General features: G+C 49.0%; 1 protein-coding gene and 1 non-coding gene across 2 annotated transcripts in view; both read left to right on the top strand.

Moving 5' to 3' along the window:
• LOC140904782 (uncharacterized) overlaps nucleotides 1-20683 on the top strand; it is a 189573-nt gene that overhangs the window by 76954 nt on the left and 91936 nt on the right.
• On the top strand, nucleotides 6813-6885 carry TRNAM-CAU (transfer RNA methionine (anticodon CAU)). The gene has a single exon. It is a non-coding gene; the product is annotated as a tRNA-Met (tRNA).

Here is a 20683-nt window from a genome sequence, read left to right as displayed (position 1 = left end):
TGTTATTGGGGCAGGAAGAATAAATTGTTATTACCCTGATTATGGGAACTGTGCTGGGAACTGTACTTGGCCTTTTGTTATGATGGAGGGACTCACCATCAACTAAGTAGCACTCGCTAGGCAAGGGTCATGGGTTCCAAAATGCTGTGAATTGAGAGAGGTTGGGGGTAAGTATTAATACTTGGTGCCATGGGTCCCTTGGTGATGGACTTACATGCTAATTGCTCTTCCTTTTCTCTCCATTGTGGAATCTCAGAGCTAATTTTGATTCCATTAGGACTCTAGTTACAGGCTGCTAAGCTCATTTCGGGCTAATGGTGTCCCAGCACTGAGGCTCCCCTACTACAAGCTGATTTCACCAAAGAGCTGAACTGAGTAAGAGCCGAAATCACTGAGCGTTGTGTTCAGTAGTGGGGGAGCCTGAAGATCTATTGTGGAGAAGTTTGCGGGACGGCTGGAGTGCCTCGTGGACAGGCTGGTGGAGCAGTTCGTGGGACGGCGGGAGCTGCTGGTGGGCTGCGGAGCGGAGCTGAGCGAAGCAGTTTGTGGGGCGGCTGGTGGAGCGGAGGGGCAGTGGAGTGCTGTGGGGCGGTCAGTTTCAGATCATGTAAGGTGCCTTTTACCCCCACCCCCATCTCCACCCAGGTTGGGAGGTAAAGCTCTGCAGATAAACTTTTAAACTTTGGGGCTGCCCTGACCAGGGACAGAGACTTTTGGGTCATTGGACTTTTGGGATTTTGGGTGATTTGGGGTTGCTGGACTCAAGAACCAAAGGGAAAGGGCATGCCCCAATTTGCTTGGGGTGGGTTTTTTTTTGCTCGTGAGTTGTGTTATGAATCCTGTTGGTGGTGTTTCCCCAACATAATGCCACATTGTTTCTCTCTGTTATTAAAAGGCTTTTTGCTACACTCAGACTAGGTGCTTGCGAGAGGGGAAGGATTGCCTCTGGGAGGCGCCCAGCGGGGGTGGTACATATTTGTCCCAGGTCACTGGGTGGGGTCTCAAGCCGGTTTACATTATGTTATTGGAATGGATCCCCTAGATACTGAAGCTGGCCCTTGTTGCTGCCAACTCTGACGGGCAGAAGGGTTACACGGAGCGAGGGTGGGCAGGAAGCCGCCTTAGCCCCCTTGTGCTGCCGGTGATGGTTCCCGGGCCCTTTTAAATTGCCCGGGGGCAGCAGGCGGGGCTGGGGGAGACACCGGGCCCCAGACTTTGGTGGAGCCAGGCCCCCGTGCTCTTATGTTGCTGGAGCATGGGCACCAGGGGCCCAGATGAGGCGCCTCCCCTGCGGCTGGAGGAGCATGGGTGCTAATCCACGTTTTGGCGGGTTGGTTTTTGGAAGGTTAAATGAAGGCAGCCTCTGCTCTGGGCTCACCCAGTTTCAGGGCCTGACGCTGCTTTGCACAACGATGAATCTCGGAACAAGCCAGCAATGAAATGACGGCAGAACCTGAGGAACGAAAAGCCTCTGGGTTCGTCTGTGGGCCTTGACGCCGAACGGGAGCCGTAATTTGACTCGCTTTGTGGCTGCGGCCGGTAAAATGTCAGGACGAAGTCATCCCAGTGATTGTGACACTGGGTTTGAGGCGGCTTTGGTCTTATTAAAATGTAACTAGCATGGAACACTTGTGTTTTTAAAGGTGGCTTCCCCAAGCAATCCCAAGTTGTTCTTCCCAGAGCTGGGTGATGGTGGGCAGCAGGGGATCTCCCCAGTCTGTGGGGGAATCTCTCTGGGCCCCACTGTTAGTTCTCCAGACTTTCTCCCCCTAACCACGCACACCTCTCCCCACCCATTATCAATGCTTTACAGCGACCCCTCCCTCCCCTTATGGGATACAGCCTCTCGGTGACCGAGACTGACTGGGGCTCCCCTCTGCATGGCCCCAATGGGGAAGGAAAGGGACCGATGGGGGAGGAAGAAGACGGGCAGAAGGAGTCAAATGGGGCTAAACCAGAATAGAGGAGATTTTCTTCCTGTTAAAATGGACTGGAGTCTCATTGCTGGAAAGCCACACCTTGAGTGAGGTTTGAACCGGCAGCCTTTCAATTGCCAGGCAAAGGTGCGAACCACAGAGACGGATCACGGCTGACTTCCCAGCGCTGTCCAAGGAGCCCCTGCAGGGGTGCAAGTGGTTAGTGCAAAGGGCAATATTGCTGGGGTTGTGAGTTCAAGCCTTCCCTGCAGCCCTGGTTTCTATTACCCCATGGAGCTACACCAGCTTGCTTGTCCTAATTCACATGGAAAGTGCCATGAGAGGAAGGTCTGAAATGTGGACGTTGGTGCAAAGCTTGGGACCCCCCACCAATGCTGCCACTAGCTGTGGATGGGTTGCTCAGGGGCAGGGAGAATTGATTTCTTTGCTGCTGAGAAAGCTGCCAGGACGGGTCTGTGGGCACCAGAGCTCCCCGCTTCTTCCAGCACATGCCAGGCTCTGTCACTCCTGGAGGAGGGTCATAGAAGATCAGGGTTGGAAGGGCCCTCAGGAGGTATCTAGTCCAACCCCTTGCCCAGAGCAGGACCAACCCCAACTAAATCATCCCAGCCAGGGCTTTGTCAAGCCTGACCTTAGAAACTTCTAAGAAAGGGGATTCCACCACTTCCCTAGGTAACGCATTCCAGTGTTTCACCACCCTCCTAGTGAAAAAGTTTTTCCTAATATCCAACCTAAATCTCCCCCACTGCAACTTGAGACCATTACTCCTTGTCCTGTCATCTGCTATCACTGAGAATAGTCTAGATCCATCCTCTTTGGATCCACCTTTCAGGTAGTTAAAAGCAGCTATCAAATCCCCCCTCATTCTTCTCTTCCATAGACTAAACAATCCCAGTTCCCTCAGCCTCTCCTCATAACTCATGTGTTCCAGTCCCCTAATCATTTTTGTTGCCCTTCGCTGGACTCTCTCCAATTTTTCCACATCCTTCTTGTAGTGTGGGGCCCAAAACTGGACACAGTACTCCAGATGAGGCCTCACCAATGTCGAATAGAGGGGAACGATCACGTCCCTTGATCTACTGGCAATGCTCCTACTTATACACCCCAAAATCATAGAATCATAGAATATCAGGGTTGGAAGGGACCCCTGAAGGTCATCTAGTCCAACCCCTTGCCCAGAGCAGGACCAACCCCAACTAAATCATCCCAGCCAGGGCTTTGTCAAGTCTGACCTTAAAAACCTCTAAGGAAGGAGATTCTACCACCTCCCTAGGTAACGCATTCCAGTGTTTCACCACCCTCTTAGTGAAAAAGTTTTTCCTAATATCCAATCTAAACCTCCCCACTGCAACTTGCCATTGGCCTTCTTGGCAACAAGGGCACACTGCTGACTCATATCCAGCTTCTCGTCCACTGTCACCCCTAGGTCCTTCTCTGCAGAACTGCTGCCAAGCCATTCGGTCCCTAGTCTGTAGCGGTGCATTGGATTCTTCCATCCTACGTGCAGGACTCTGCACTTGTCCTTGTTGAACCTCCTCAGATTTCTTTTGGCCCAATCCTCCAATTTGTCTAGGGCCCTCTGTATCCTATCCCTACCCTCCAGCATATCTACCACTCCTCCCAGTTTAGTGTCATCCACAAATTTGCTGAGAGTGCAATCCACACCATCCTCCAGATCATTAATGAAGATATTGAACAAAACCGGCCCCAGGACCGACCCTTGGGGCACTCCATTAGATACCGGCTGCCAACTAGACATGGAGCCATTGATCACTACCCGTTGAGCCCGACAATCTAGCCAGCTTTCTATCCACCTTATAGTGCATTCATCCAGACCATACTTCTTTAAGTTGCTGGCAAGAATACTGTGGGAGACCGTGTCAAAAGCTTTGCTAAAGTCAAGGAACAACATGTCCACTGCTTTCCCCTCATCCACAGAGCCAGTTATCTCGTCACAGAAGGCAATTAGATTAGTCAGGCATGACTTTCCCTTGGTCAATCCATGCTGACTGTTCCTGATCACTTTCCTCTCCTCTAAGTGCTTCAGAATTGATTCCTTGAGGACCTGCTCCATGATTTTTCCAGGGACTGAGGTGAGGCTGACTGGCCTGTAGTTCCCAGGATCCTCCTTCTTCCCTTTTTGAAAGATGGGCACTACATTAGCCTTTTTCCAGTCTTCCGGGACTTCCCCCGATCGCCATGAGTTTTCAAAGATAATAGCCAATGGCTCTGCAATCACATCCGCCAATTCCTTTAGCACTCTCGGATGCAGCTCATCTGGCCCCATGGACTTGTGCACGTCCACTTTTTCTAAATAGTCCCGAACCACTTCTTTCTTCACAGAGGGCTTGCCACCTCCTCCGAATGCTGTGCTGCCCAGTGCAGTCGTCTGGAAGCTGACCTTGTTCGTGAAGACGGAGGCAAAAAAAGCATTGAGTATGTTAGCTTTTTCCACATCCTCTGTCACTAGGTTGCCTCTCTCATTTAGTAATGGGCCCACAGTTTCCTTGGCTTTCTTCTTATTGCCAAAATACCTGAAGAAACCCTTCTTGTTACCCTTAACTTCGCTCGCTAGCTGCAACTCCAGGTGTGATTTGGCCTTCCTGATTTCACTTCTGCATGCCTGAGCAATATTTATACACTCATCCGTGGTCATTTGTCCAATCTTCCACTTCTTGTAAGCCTCTTTTTTGTGTTTAAGATCAGCAAGGATTTCTCTGTTAAGCCAAGCTGGTCGCCTACCATATTTACTATTCTTTCTACACATGGGGATGGTTTGTCTCTGTAACCTCAATAAGGATTCTTTAAAATACAGCCAGCTCTCCTGGACTCCTTTCCCCCTCATGTTATTCTCCCAGGGGATCTTTCCCATCAGTTCCCTGAGGGAGTCAAAGTCTGCTTTTCTGAAGTTCAGAGTCTGTATTCTGCTGCTTTCCTTTCCTCCTTGTGTCAGGATCCTGAACTCGACCATCTCATGGTCACTGCCTCCCAGGTTCCCATCCACTTTTGCTTCCCCTACTAATTCTTCCCTGTTTGTGAGCAGCAGGTCAAGAAGAGCTCTGCCCCTAGTCGGTTCCTCCAGCACTTGCACCAGGAAATTGTCCCCTACAGTTTCCAAAAACTTCCTGGATTGTCTCTGCACCGCTGTATTGCTCTCCCAGCAGATATCAGGATGATTGAAGTCGCCCAAGAGAACCAGGGCGTGCCATCTTGTAGCTTCTGCGAGTTGCCGGAAGAAAGCCTCATCCACCTCATCCCCCTGGTCTGGTGGTCTATAGGAGACTCCCACCACTGCATCACTCTTGTTGCTCAAGCTTCTAAACTTAATCCAGAGACTCTCAGGTTTTTCTACAGTTTCACTGTTGAGCTCTGAGCAGTCATACTGCTCCCTTACATACAGTGCAACTCCCCCACCTTTTCTGGCCTCCCTGTCCTTCCTGAACAGTTTATACCCATCCATGACAGCACTCCAGTCCTGCGAGTTATCCCACCAAGTCTCCGTTATTCCTTGTGTCCCAGGCTTTGTGCATTTGTATATAGGCTCTTGAGATAACCCGCTGATCGCCCCTTGTTCTCAGTATGAGGCAGGAGCCCTCCCCTCTCACACGCTCCAGCTCGTGCTTCCTCCCGGTATCCCGCTTCCCCACTTACCTCAGGGCTTTGGTCTCCTTTCCCTGGTGAACCTAGTTTAAAGCCCTCCTCACTAGGTTAGCCAGCCTGCTCACGAAGATGCTCTTCCCTCTCTTCGTTAAGTGGAGCCCGTCTCTGCCTAGCATTCCTCCTACTTGGAACACCATCCCATGGTTGAAGAATCCAAAGCCTTCTCTCCGACACCACCTGTGTAGCCATTCCTTGACTTCCACGATTTGACGGTCTCTACCCCGGCCTTTTCCTTCCACGGGGAGGATGGACGAGAACACCACTTGCACCTCAAACTCCTTTATCCTTCTTCCCAGAGCTACGTAGTCTGCAGTGATCCGCTCAAGGTAATTCTTGGCAGTATCATTGGTGCCCACGTGGAAAAGCAGGAAGGGGTAGCGATCCGAGGGCTTGATGAGTCTCGGCAGTCTCTCCGTCACATCGCGAATCTTAGCCCCCGGCAAGCAGCAGACTTCTCTGTTTTCCCGGTCAGGGTGGCAGATAGATGACTCAGTCCTCCTGAGGAGAGAGTCCCCGACCACCACCACCCACCTCCTTCTCTTGGGAGTGGTGGTCGTGGAACCCCCAACCCTAGGACAGTGCATCTCATGCCTTTCAACTGGTGGAGTCTCCTTCTGCTCCCTTCCCCCAGACGTATCATCTGGGTCACTCCCCGCAATGGTACCTGTGGAGAGAACATGAAAATGGTTACTCACCTGTGTCCGCTTTGCTGGTCCATGGACTTTCCCCCTTCTTCTTCTGGAGGTCACATGTTGCCAGATTTCTTCACAGTCCTCCTGTCCCTGCTGCGCAGCCTGCTCTGAATCTTCAGAACCTTGTGCCCATAGAAGCATATCCTGACGTCTGTCCAGGAAATCTTCAGTTTCTCTTATGCAACGCAGGGTCGATACCTGTTGCTCCAGACCTTGAACCTTCTCTTCCAATATGGAGACCAGCTTGCACTTTGTACAGACAAAGTCGCTTCTGTCCTCTGGAAGAAAGACAAACATGGCACATCCAGTGCAGGTCACAACAGTTGAACACCCCCCATCCATATTACCTTCCTACTATGAGCTTCCTCCGGAGATGCAGTAATGCCTCAGAGAAGTCGTTAGGGTGTAAGCCTCAGTGGGCTCACTCCAGGTGAACTCCCAGGCAAACTCCTGCTGTTTGCTGCTCAGCTGGTTCCCCGCTGCTCAGCTGGTTCTATAAGCACCGAGCCTAAAGCTCTTCCAAGCCTTCTTAGCGCAGCGGGCAGTGCATCAGTCTCATAATCTGAAGGTCCTGAGTTTAAGCCTCAGAGAAGGCAACTCTTCTTGCTCCCTGCTTTAGATTTTCTAACGTAAATCAGAGTAAAAAAGACTAGAACTGAGTGGTTTCTAGACACCCTCCCATCCATCTAACACACACACACAGACTTTTCTAACGGTACGTGTACAGTATGAAATTAGTTCAAAATTATTCGATTTGAAATTTCGGGAGCTATTTTAGACATTCAGGCTTCGGTGTCCCCACTGAAGCGCGTGAATTCAGCAGAGTGCATCCACAGTACCGAGGCTCGCATCGAACGTCGGAGCGGGTGCACCGTGGGTCGCTATCCCACAGTTCCCGCAGTTCCCGCCGCCCACTGGAATACTGCGTTACGCTCCCAGTGCACAATGGGGCAAAAACATTCTTGCGGGTGTTTCTGTTGCGTGTCATCAGGAACCTATGGCGGGCAATCGTTTCATGCCTTTTTGGCATGCAGACGCCATACTGCTTTCAGCAGACGGTGCACCGCTTGCTCTCCTGCAACTATGAATCCGCCTCTCATTTCCTCTTCCCTTCCGATGTAATCTCTACTATCTGCTCTTTCTCTTCCTCATCGAACTCTTCTGCCTCCAACTCTGCTCTCCCGCTGGTGCCATGCTTCCGAGCTTCTCCGGGTTGTCTGTCCTGGGCTCCCGCCTCCGTGAAAACCACGGAAGACAACCATTTCCCGCCTTTCTTCGGCTACCACGAACCAAACAGCACCTCTTCCCCTGCCACTCTGCTCTCCTACATTTCGCGCCCGTTTTCCAGGATTACCCGTGCAGGCGCCATGGAGCCCGCTCAGATCTCCACTGCAGTTTTAAGCATTTTAAATACCTCGCGCATTATCCAGCAGTATGTGCAGTCCCTGCAAAACGGGGCAAGGAAACGATGACCGTGCGATTACTATACTGATGAGGACATGGACAAAGATGGCACGGCGTGTGGCAATTGGGAGATCATGGTGGCGCTGGGCCAGGTTCATGCCGTGGCACGCCGATTCTGGGCCCAGGAAACAAGCACAGACTGCTGGGGCCTCATCGTGTTGCAGGTGTGGGATGATTCCCAGTGGCTGAGAAACTTTTGTATGCGTAAGGGCCACTTTCATGGAGCTTTGCGACTTGCTGTCTCCTGCCCTGAAGTGCAAAGACACCAAAATGAGAGCCGCCCTCACAATTCAGAAGTGAGTGGCCATAGCCCTGCGGAAGCTTGCAACGCCCGACATCTAGCAGTCAGTCGGGAATAAGTTTAGAGTGGGCAAATCTTCTGTGGGGCCTGCTGTGATCCAAATAGCCAACACAATCATTGATCAGCTGCTATCAAGGGTCGTGACTTTGGGAAATGTGCAGACCATTGTGAATGGCTTTAATGCGCTGGGGTTCCCTGACTGTGGCGGGGCGATAGACATAACGCATATCCCTCTCTTGGCCCCGGAACAGCGGCGCGGCCACTACATAAACCGCAAGGGGTACTCTTCCATGGTGCTGCAAGCCCTGGTGGATCACAAGGGACGTGGCGAAAGGGATGCACAAACAATCCAGTTGGGCCATTGCCCACAAGCTCACCCCAAGCAGCTTGGCCTCCTGATGACTGTGATGCTGAGGTTCCTTAGACCCCTGTTCATATTTCAGACCCCAGCCGGTGCAGCATCCCTGCCCAACCACTCACCATCTGCCCCAGGAGAACCAGCTGGTGGGCTGCATCCACAGGCAGGTAGTTTATGCTGCTCCCCTCAGAGCAGCAGCCACAGCTGTGCAGCTAATCCCCACATCTGGTTGCCGGGGATCCAGCTGGATTGTTTGGGCATCCCTTTCAAGACTTGCCCTCAACAACCTGGCAGCCCCCAGCTTTCTCATTGCTCTGTGGTTGTTTGCTCTGTGAAAGGGGCCTCTAGGAATTCGTATTTCCAGAGGCATTAAAGAATCATAAAGGAGAAGGAAAAGTTAATGCCTTAGCAAAGTCTGTGTGTCTGTGTTAGATGGAGGGGAGGGTGTCTAGAAACCACTCTGCTCTCGTCTTTTTTCTCGGATTTCCAGTGGTAATCAAGGTCAGCCTTTGCCAGCAGTTGACAAGAACATGTGAGAACAGTAGGGGTGGGAAATAAACATGGGGAAATAGTTTTACTTTGAACCATCCACTCCCATTCAAGCCTAAGTTAACTGAACCCAGTTTGCAAATTAATACCAATGATCACTACAAAAGGTTCCCCCCGACCCCACCCGGCTCTCCTCCTGGTAATAGCTCACCTTACCTGATCACTCTCGTTACAGTGTGTAGGGTAACCCCCATTGTTTCATGTTCTCTGTGTATAGGAGTCTCTCCACTGTATTTTCCACTGCATGCATCTGATGAAGTGAACTGTACCTCACGAAAGCTTATGCTCCAATAAATTTGTTCGTCTCTAAGGTACCACAAGTCCTCCTGTTCTTACTCATGGTGTTGTATCCCCATAGTGTGGCCGTTTGGTGTCAGTCCTTTTAAATAAACAATGAGTTTTTTTCATAGAAACCATATTTTCCTCATACAGACACAGGAGTAGATTAATCTACAAAGGGAAGGTGATTCCAAGGCAGTTCCAGAGGGAGAAGGGAACGTTTTCAGCATCACTAAATTATTGTGTTGTACCTCACACACACACAGAGTGACAATAAACTCAATTAACTGAGCTACCAACACACTGCACAGGAATGAAATAAACAACTTTATGTTCAAGGAGTTCGGTGCATTTAAATAATATTAAAAAATATGTTTTGGGCAACGCATGGAAAATTCATTGTATTGTACAACCCACTTGACAAAGTTAATACACCACATAATATTTTATGAAGTTAAGAACAACGTGCTTATAAATTAACGTGTTGTGCCATTTACATACGCACGAGACATAGAAAAAACGGAATTATTTGAGCTTCCAACATTTCCACTTTCTCACAGCATGTTAGACCCCCTGCTTTAAATGAAATATGTCTAAAGGCCAGATGTATGAAAGAATTGTCTCATTCTATATTTCTTAGCTTTTATCTCAAAAGGTAACAGCCTCATAATCTTCCCTCAAACACCCTGGGACCTCCCCAAATTATTAACATGCCCCTGTCCTCAGCAAGGCCACGACAGTGACCCACAGCTAGAGTGTCTAGGCCAAGCGTTCTGAAGGAGGCAAGTCAAAGATTTTCTCTCTGCTTCCCTTGGCAAGGTCTGAGTGGGAAAACAAAATCCCCCACATGGAAAGTTTTCTGCTGAGAAACCAATACTAGTCTGTTTGGGGACTTTGATTTGAATGGATTATTATTCTTCTCTTCTGATCTCTGAATTATTTCAGTTCAGTCTTTGTCCTCCAGATGTGTTGCAAGGTGTTGAATTGCGGGGGAGAGAGGCCAAGTCATGACGTCTCTTCCCCTCTTTCATAATTTCTTCCAACTTGTTAGGAAGTTCCTCTGCCTTGATGTGAGTCAAGCAGTGTCCATTGTCTCCGGGCTGTCTCGGAGGAGTCCGCATTGTACACGGTTCCTGGGAGAGTCCTTGGGAACGTGGATACCTTCACTGGGCCAGCAGCGAGTCTGGCTCCTCCAGCGTCACACCGGAAAGGCTGGCGGTGGCCATTTCCCAGCCTCATCACATATTTCAGTGACGCACCCAGAGCAAAACTCCACCACTTCCCAGACAAGCCTAGCACACACCATCCACCCAGGTATTAGCCTTCAACAGATCACGACTTTTACAATGATAGCTCACCAGGCCGACTTTGTACAAACCATCCCTTAATTGTATGAGAGTGGTGACTATGGGGCTTCCAGGGTGCTGCTTTGAGCACAGCCTGCCACCCCTGGGCTGACACTGCAATGGAGACGTCCCCGTAGAGTCTCTCTCTCTCGGGATAAAGATGGCAGCAGGGCTGGCCTGGGTCACCTGATGTGGGCTTCTGGAGCTCAAGCTGTGGGGCTGAAAAGTGGGGTGCAGATACTGGTGTTCCTGCTGAAGCCTGGGTTTGGAAACCCTCACCCCTCATGGGACCTCAGAGATTGAGCTCAAGCCCATCTGTCTCCACTGTCATTTTATAGCCCTGCAGCTGCAGCCCCAGAAGCCTGAGTCAGCTGCCCCGGGCTCTGAGACAGGTGCCCTGGGTGTTTGAATCGCTGTGGAGACATAACGTTGGGATATGTCTACAGTGCAATGAATCACCCATGGCTGGCTGGTGTCACATTAATCAGGGTCATGTGGCTTGGGCTGAAAAGTTGCAGTGTACAAATACAAAGAAACAAGAGCAAAAACCGGTTGCCTTTATAGCTAGATAGCTATAGATACATGGCAAATAGCAACAAGAATCAGAGTAGAGCTGGATCTAAAAAAATGAAAGATTAATCTTTGCTCTACGAATAATAACGACTGATAAATGGTAATATAAAAAAGGACCTCGAATTCCTTCGTAATATGACGGTTCTTGGAAGTTCCTGGCATATTGGCTAGAATTTTCGAGACACAGATTGTCAGAAAAACGTAACACGCTGAGTGCTCCACCTGAAACAACAGCAAATACTGTTGCCAAGATAGATAGATACATTGCAAAGAGCAACAAGAATCAATGTGGAGCTGAATCTGCAAAATGGAAAGATTAATCTTGCAATACAAATAATAATGTATTAATTATTATTATTAATTATTATTATGTCATAAAGGACCATGAATTCCTTCATACTTTTATCATCCTCAGGATGTTGCTGTGAATTCAGAGACATGATCGTTTTCTGGAGCAGCCATTGCAGTTTCAAAAGGAAATGCAGGCAGAAAACAAAGCAGGGAGGGTTGTGATGGGGGCGCATGAAAGGAGAGGAGGCTTGTTCCTCTTGAGTTTTCTTTCAGTTTCTCTTGTGATCGTGATGGAGGAAGCGGAAGCTTAATTTGAGTTTGTCCCCACTCCCCTCCTTCTGTCGGCGGAGTGTGTCTTCACCAGGAGTGCTTCCACCGAAAGAAGAGGGGCAGTGTGGGGGGGCTGAGAAACGGGGCTCTTCACTCCGCGCAGCTGCCCACTGGGAGCCCAGCTCCCCCTGGGCTCTTGACTCCCCACCTCCTCCCTGGAGTGGGAGCCGGCCACCTGGGCTTCTTGCCTGCCTGCTCCCAGCCAGGAGTGGGGGCGGGGGCCAGGGGCTCAGGCTTCTCGGCTCCCTGCGCTGGGAGCCGGGAGCTTTCGTGCAGCAGCCCTGCAAGGAGCCAGGCAGGTGCAGCCCCGCTGGGATCAGGGAGCGGAGGGCAGCCATGAAGGGAGCCAGCCGGAAGCCATGACATTGGCAAGACAGCCAGCAGCCCCTGTGAGTAAGGCAGTGTCTACACAGATACTGGGTTGTCCTAACGACCCCAACACAATCCCCGTGCCTCTTGAGGAGCTGGAGTTACCATGTGGGTGTAGCAGGGCACTTACATAGATGGGACAAGGCTGTAGTGTGCACCGTGAGGTAATTAGGACAATGTAAAATGCTGTCGGCGGGCCTAACTGTGTAGTGTAGCCCAGGTTTTAATCTCCTGCTGATGGGTTATATGCTGGGTGTCTTGTTTCCTTTGCTTAGGAGTGCTTGTTCTCACACCTATCTCCTTGCTTTCCATTCCAGTTCAGGGAAGGAGAGAATAACCAAGTCTTCAGGTATGAAAAGGCAAAACATTTCTACATGACCCTTCGCAGTCAGTGAAACCTGTGGTGTGAAACGTGCCCTGGATTTTACTGCATTTTGGTTTCTTGTCTTGTTGGTTGCTCCCGAGGAGCTGGCAGGGAAATGTCCATGGAGAAGTGGAGTGGATGTGAGGTTTCTTGCTTACGAGATTTGCCTGCATTTTGGCCTCATTGTGAGAAGGGCAAATTGGTACAATTGGTTTCTGTCGTAGATTGTAGTGTAGTGTGGTGGTTATCATGTTTGCTTCACACGTAAAATATCCCTGGTTTAAAACTAGGCAGAAACAGTGCCTTTTCCCCCGACTGATCAGTTTTGGTCTTCCTCCATTCCAAGCCCTTTGCTGAAATACACCCATATTTCCCACACTTTTTGTTCCTTTTTCTTTCCTTTGACGATATTTTAGGGTTGTAATTTAATGGCCACACAATTTTGCTCATGAATTAAAGTTTAACACAACATTTGACAGCCTTTTCCTATGCCCTCTTTTCTGTCACTTACGGGAGTTTACTTATGGGAATATTCACTGATTTATTGCACCGAGCATTTCAAAGGAAAGGTCAGAATCATTTACCTTGGATTCACTTTCCTTACTTCTTTCTAATTCTTTCTTTCACATAGATGGGGAAATCTGTGTTGGAGCAATTTAGCTTACCACTCTCTCTTTCTAGACGGAAGCTGACACAATTTAAAACTTCCCAATTTGCAAATATCTATGTGAAAATATTTCCTAAACCAATGCAGAGATCCTGGGCAGGGCTAGGGGTGAGGCAGATTAATAATTGGCTGTTCTTTATTTTGGTGCTTGCTAATTGGCCATTTGGAATTTTAATACGTGATGGCATTACAGGCGAAAGATAATCTCAACATGTGGAGAAGAAACGGTTATACGGGCTAATAAATAATTTCTTGGTGTCACACCAAAAGTGATGCATTCCAGTGTGAAAGAAGAACTAATTCATGGCTTATGAGCATTTGCTACATAGTTGTAGCCATGCAGGTCCCAGAAGAGATTGTCTTTGTCCCCAACAGAAGCTGGCCCAGTCAAAGATATTATCTCACCCACCTGCGCGTTTGCTCGCCACACTACCTGAGACAAACGGAAAGAGACTCAAAGCAGAGAAAATGGAACGAAGAAGTTGAATTCCTAGCTGAAAAATGGGCCCCTTTGTCAGCTAGAGACAATCTCAGATGATTCTGGGACCTCTTGTGGCTATTGCTGGTTTTGAAAAAAGCCAGGTGTTATTTAGACAATATCGCTTCCAGTATATCCACTGAAGCAGATTTATGCTTCACGATTGCTGTGTATCCAAAGAGATTCATTCAATTCAGCACACAAGTGAATAGAGATGGGGAGCTGGAGTCAGCCAGTTCTCCCACATTCTCAAAGACTTTGGTTTTTAAAAAGGCCCCTTTTTGTGTTTATAACGGACAGGGCACAAAATGGCCAGATAATAAGCTATTGGAGTGAAAGTTCTGAGGTTTTTTTAATTTGCAGTGAAGACTGAATGGAGAATTGTGTCGAGAAGTTTCTTTCCCTGACTGAGGATGGAACCAAGGCAGCATCAACGAGACTTCTAACCAGTAGACCAAGAGTACTCAACAGGTGTACCACGGGCCAACTCTAGACAACCAGAAATTTTTAATGGACCCTGAAATCTTTTTATTTACTTATTATTATGATTTTTTAAAATTATTTTCTCTGCAGTCTGGACCTTGATTATGTAACCCTTCTGCCTCTCAGAGTTGGCAGCAACAAGGGCCGGGTTCAATATCTAGGGGATCCATTCCAATAACACAATGCAAACCGGCTCGAGCCCCCACCCAGTCACCTGGGACAAATATGTACCACCCCCACTGGGCGCCTCCCAGGGGCAATACTTCCCCTCTCGCAAGCACCTAGTCTGAGTGTAGCAAAAAGCCTCTTAATAACAGAGAGCAACAATGTGGCATTATGTTGGGGAAACACCACCAACAGGATTCATAACACAACCCATGAGCAAAAAAAAACCCACCCCAAGCAAACTGGGGCATGCCCTTTCCCTTTGGTTCTTGAGTCCAGCAACCCCAAATCACCCAAAGTCCCAAAAGTCCAATGACCCAAAAGTCTCTGTCCCTGGTCAGGGCAGCCCCAAAGTTCAAAAGTTTATCTTCGGAGCTTTACCTCCCAACCTGAGTGGAGATGGGACGGGGGGTAAGAGGCACCTTACATGATCTGAAGCTGACCGCCCCACAGCTCCGTAGGCCTTCGCTCCGCTCTGCTCCGCCAGCCGCCCCACAAATTCCTTCACTCAGCTCAGCTCCGCAGCCCACAAGCAGCTCCCACCGTCCCACGAACTGCTCCACCAGCCGGTCCACAAACTGCTCCGCAGCCCACCAGCAGCTCCCGCTGTCCCACGAACTGCTCCACCAGCCTCTCCACGAGGCACTCCAGCCGTCCCGCAAACTTCTCCACAATAGATCTTCAGGCTCCCCCACTACTGAACACAACGCTCAGTGATTTCGGCTCTTACTCAGTTCAGCTCTTTGGTGAAGTCAGCTCGTAGTAGGGGAGCCTCAGTGCTGGGACACCATTAGCCCGAAATGAGCTTAGCAGCCTGTAACTAGAGTCCTAATGGAATCAAAATTAGCTCTGAGATTCCACAATGGAGAGAGGAGAAAGTGTAATTAGCATGTAAGGCCATCACAAAGGGGCCCATGGCACCAAGTATTAATACTTGTCCCTAACCTCTCTCAATTCACAGCATTTTGGAACCCATGACCCTTGCCTAGCGAGTGCTACTTAGTTGATGGTGAGTCCCTCCATCATAACAAAAGGCCAAGTACAGTTCCCAGCACAGTTCCCATAATCAGGGTAATAACAATTTATTCTTCCTGCCCCAATAACAGAGACACTGGGGATCCCACAGCAGCCAAAGTGACCATTTGGGCAACTATGGCCTCGTTCTAGGCAGGGTGGGTGTGCCGATGCAATTGAGATCAGCCCCTGAACTTCTTTTCCACAACTTGCCAGACCTCACCACCAGATGTCAGGGTGGAGCTCATCCTGACACTGCTTACAATTATATCTCGACCAAGGAATTCGGACCTTGACAAAAAATAGTTGACTACCCCTGCAGTAGACCGTAAGGGGGGGGGCAATGTAGGGTTTTTTGGTTCAGCTCCTCTATGCTTTCTAAGGCTACTTTCTCTCCAGTTTAGGAAATGGTCCATTCCCCATTTCAGAGGGGACAAGAACAGAGAGTGAAGGTACCCCTGTGCTCATAACCTGAGCTCAAGGAAAAGCGTTGAAACAAGCTCAAATTATGCTTTAGGTTCCTCCATCAGACTCCCAAGAGCAACAAAAAAAGAGGAACAATCCTCCTCTGCTTTCATTTCATTTAATTGTTTCTTGACTTTAGCAAAGCTTTTGACACGGTCTCCCACAGTATTCTTGTCAGCAAGTTAAGGAAGTATGGGCTGGATGAATGCACTATAAGGTGGGTAGAAATCTGGCTAGATTGTTGGGCTCAATGGGTAGTGATCAATGGCTCCATGTCTAGTTGGCAACCGGTGTCAAGTGGAGTGCCCCAGGGGTCGGTCCTGGGGCCGGTTTTGTTCAATATCTTCATAAATGATCTGGAGGATGGTGTGGATTGCACTCTCCTGCACTTAGGACGGAAGAACCCAATGCACAGCTACAGACTAGGGGCCGAATGGCTAGGCAGCAGTTCTGCGGAAAAGGACCTAGGGGTGACAGTGGATGAGAAGCTGGATATGAGTCAGCGGTGTGCCCTTGTTGCCAAGAAGGCCAATGGCATTTTGGGATGTATAAGTAGGGGCATAGCGAGCAGATCGAGGGACGTGATCGTTCCCCTCTATTCGAGATTGGTGAGGCCTCATCTGGAGTACTGTGTCCAGTTTTGGGCCCCACACTACAAGAAGGATGTGGATAAATTGGAGAGAGTCCAGCGAAGGGCAACAAAAATGATTAGGGGTCTAGAACACATGACTTATGAGGAGAGGCTGAGGGAGCTGGGATTGTTTAGCCTGCAGAAGAGAAGAATGAGGGGGGATTTGATAGCTGCTTTCAACTACCTGAAAGGGGGTTCCAAAGAGGATGGCTCTAGACTGTTCTCAATGGTAGCAGATGACAGAACGAGGAGTAATGGTCTCAAGTTGCAGTGGGGGAGGTTTAGATTGGATATTAGGAAAAACTTTTTCACTATGAGGGTGGTGAAACACTGGAATGCGTTACCGAGGGAGGTGGTAGAATCTCCTTCCTTAGAGGTTTTTAAGGTCAGGCTTGACAAAGCCCTGGCTGGGATGATTTTACTGGGAATTGGTCCTGCTTCGAGCAGGGGGTTGGACTAGATGACCTTTTGGGGTCCCTTCCAACCCTGATATTCTATGATTCCACCCCACCGCATCCCTCTCCGCTTCTTCTTCCGCCTACCTAGTGGCTTGTCTAGGGAAACCACTCCGCTGATTATAATTTTGGCATAGAAAACCAGGGAGGGGATTTGCTTCCACTTGACGTGAGCAGATAGCATTCTGACTCAGTGTCTATAATCAGGTTTCTCAGCTTCGGCTGCCCCTGGTTTGTTACCTCTGTGCAGGCAGGAAGCAGCCAAAGTGCTGACCCTCACGTCACATGGGCTCTGGTGTCATGATGTTTTGCACAGCATCGGCGAGTCCATGTTTCGTCTCTTTGTCCTCCTCGGTAAGCCGGACCCTTCCCCACAAATGGTTTCCTCTGACGCTGGAGGGATCGAAGTACCTGCAGGTTTCCTTCACTCAGCTTTATCTTCCTGCATTTCTTGTGTCTTGTATTGCTGTGCCAGGGAGCTGGCAGGGGAATGCCCATGGGAAAGTGAAGTCAAAGTGAGCTTTCTTGGTTTGGCGCCTTCCTGCGTTTTGTCTCCTGGTGAGAAGGGGAAACTGGAGGAGCTGTCGTAGCGTTTCTGATGGATATTTGAGGTAAAAAAGAAGCCATTGGTGTTCTTTGTGCTCCTGTTCCTCAAAGAGAAACGCTGAAATAGCTGACGCAGTGGCTACTGAGAAAGCTCTGCTAAACAGGTGAAAAGCTCGCCACGACTGGTTTTTGCAGTGTAGGTTATTATCACGTTCGCCTCAGGCATGAAAGGCCTCCGGGTCATCGGGCAGAAACAGTGTCTTGTTTTGCTTCTGATTATTTTTCTTTTCATTCCCTCCAAGTCGTTTATCAAGCTTTCTTCCTCATTATTTTTTCCTTTCATGAAACTTTAGGGTCGGAAGGTGGGGATTACTCTGAATTTTGACCAACCCCAACTGAATCATCCCAGCCAGGGCTTTGTCAAGTCCCCTGCCTTCTGACATGTCCTTTCACAGAATCACAGATTTGGAAGGGACCTCAGGAGGTCATCTAGTCCAATCCACTGCTCAAGGCAGGACCAATCCCCAATTTTTGCCCCAGATCCCTAAATGGCCCCCTCAAGGATTGAACTCACAGAGAACTGTTTGAAATGGGCCACCCTGATTACCACTACAAAAAGTGATTTTTCCTCCTGCTGATAGTAGCCCATGACATGCTAATGAAGAAATAGCTGTGATTTAAAATCTCCACTCAGAAATGGTGAACAACAGCAGAACCCAAAGTAACTGAAGGAAGGGCGGATGATCACAGTTAGTTCATTCTTTAAGTCAATATTGTCTCAGATGTTCTGGGGAGAGAATTCCACGGTAAGTGATTTTGTATTTTTGCAGGACATCAGACCCCCTGGGGAGAAGCTCCTCAAAGAAAATGTGGCCCCAGGAGTGTCAGAGAAGGGAATCACTGTTTCCCTTACGAGGTGGGTGAGGGAAACCTGCAGGGACTTAGATTCCTCCAGAGTCTGATGAAAGCATTGGTGGAGAAAGTCTGGGGAAGCCAAGTAGGACAAGGAGAGGTAAAAAGGGCTTGCAGCTCTTGTGCAATCCCCATGCTCCCAGCAGAAGGGTCCAGGGGGTTCAGCACTTTGGCTGCTTGTTGAGGACACAGAATTCAGAAGATGGCAAAACTTTGAGCCCTGTTACATGGAGTCAGAATGCAATCAGCTCACACCGAGGGAGAGCAAACTCCCTCCCTTGCTCTCTATGCCAAAGTTCCTATCAACTCAATGTCCTTCCCAGAAGAAGGCCCAGGTTGGCTGCTGAGAGGGTTGCAATGGGGTGAATGAAGGCAGAGGAGGATTGTTCCTCCTGGGTTTTCTTTGTGTTGCTCTGTGATCCTAGTGGAGGAAACTGACGCAGCATTTGAGTTTGTTTCAGTGGCTTGGGTTGGGCTCCGGTTGTGACCCTGAGCACAGGGGTTGCTGCCCGCTCTGCTCTTAGCCGCTCAGGGAATGGACAAAGAAGCAGCTTCAGAAATTGGACAAAAAATGGCCTAAGAAAGTGTAGCACAGCTGAGAAGAACAGCATTATCCTCCTCTCCCTGGTGGTCTAGTGGTTAGGATTTGGCGCTCTCACCGCCACGACCTGGGTTCAATTCCCAGTCAGGCGACAGTGACTTTATAGCAAAACACCTTGATTTATTCTTCTCTTGCAATTTTAACAAATTGATGGTTTTTCCCTTATTCCCCCATCTTCTAGGAGATGTTGGCAAGGGCTTTGGAGACCATATCAAAATCAAAGCTTCCCATTGACTAGGAGCAGAATGTGGGCATGTTTCCACTGTGCATCTAGATGTCCACAAATAGACAGGTGCAAATTAGTCACAAAGAGCTCAGATAAGATTTAGGGGATGACAATCTCACTCCCTAAATACCTACATGGGGAACAATACTTACGAACAGGCTCTTCAATCTAACAGACAAATGTATAATGTGAGCCAATGGCTGGAAGTGAAGCTAGACACATTCAGATTGAAAATAAGGTGTGCTTTCTGACAGGGAAGGGAATTAACCATTGAAAATCTTACCCAGAGTCCTGGTGGAGTCTCCATTCCTGGAAATTTTCAAATCAATATTGGATCTATTTTTTTTTTAAAACAGATCTGTTCTAATTGAAAAGGAATTCTTCGGTGGCAGGTTTCGGGCCCGTGCTAGACAGGAGGTCAGACTGGGTGTTTACGAAGACCCCTTGTGGTTTTAAAATATGGGAAACAAACCCTTAAATGACAAACGCTTTATTCTGTGAACCAAAAGGAAGTGCTTCCCCTGGCTCTTTTTCTCATTTTGTAAACAAGGGCTTGGAATTTCAACTCTCAGTGAAGCTTTGCCTTTAAACTGAATTAGGTGAATTTTCCAGCTCTTGGTCCTCTGAGTCTAAGGAAGAATCCCTGAAAAGCAGGTGAGGTTTCAGTTCAGAATTTCATAGATTAATTTGATGCCATCCAAGAGTGAACACTTCGGTAGGGAACAAGTGAGAATTTGTTGACCGAGAAAAATTCCTGGTGAAAATTAGCAAAGCTGTGGATATTTTTAAACATTCCAGTGAATTTACACATGAAGATACAAACAGAGAGAGAAACACAGAGAAAGAAAGAGAAAATCACACACTGCACAGGCCCATGCAGGCATTAACAAAAATCAGACCCACACACAAATCCACACAGCACACAGAGAATCATAGAAAAACAGATTCAGAGCAGGCTGCACATCGGGGACAGGAGGACGGTGAAGAAATTTGGCATCATGTGACCTCCAGAAGAAGAATGGGGAGCGTCCAGGTACCAGCAGGGCAGATACAGGGCAGATACCGTTTTCATGTTCTCTCCACAGGTACTAATGCGGAGAGTGGACCAGAGGATACGTCTGAGGGAAGGGAGCAGAAGGAGACTGCGCCAATTGGAAGGCATGAGATGCAGTGTGCTAGGGTTGGGGGTTCCACGACCACCGCTCCCAAGAGGAGGCAGCGGGCGGTGGTGGTCAGGGACTCTCTGCTCAGGAGGACTGAGTCATCTATCTGCCATCCCAACCGGGAAAACCAAGAAGTCTGCTGCTTGCCAGGAGCTAAGATTCGCGATGTGACGGAGAGACTGCCGAGACTCATCAAGCCCTCGGATCGCTACCCCTTCCTGCTCCTCCACGTGGGCACCAATGATACTACAAAGAATGACCTTGAGCGGATCCCTGCGGACTTTGTGGCCCTGGGAAGAAGGATAAAGGAGTTTGAGGTGCAAGTGGTGTTCTCGTCCATCCTCCCCGTGGAAGGAAAAGGCCG

Source organism: Lepidochelys kempii, unplaced genomic scaffold (assembly GCF_965140265.1).
Source record: "Lepidochelys kempii isolate rLepKem1 unplaced genomic scaffold, rLepKem1.hap2 scaffold_69, whole genome shotgun sequence".
NCBI classification, from domain to species: Eukaryota; Metazoa; Chordata; order Testudines; family Cheloniidae; genus Lepidochelys; species Lepidochelys kempii.
Note: the sequence above shows the minus strand (reverse complement) of the source record. Positions and strands in the feature narration are given on the sequence as shown.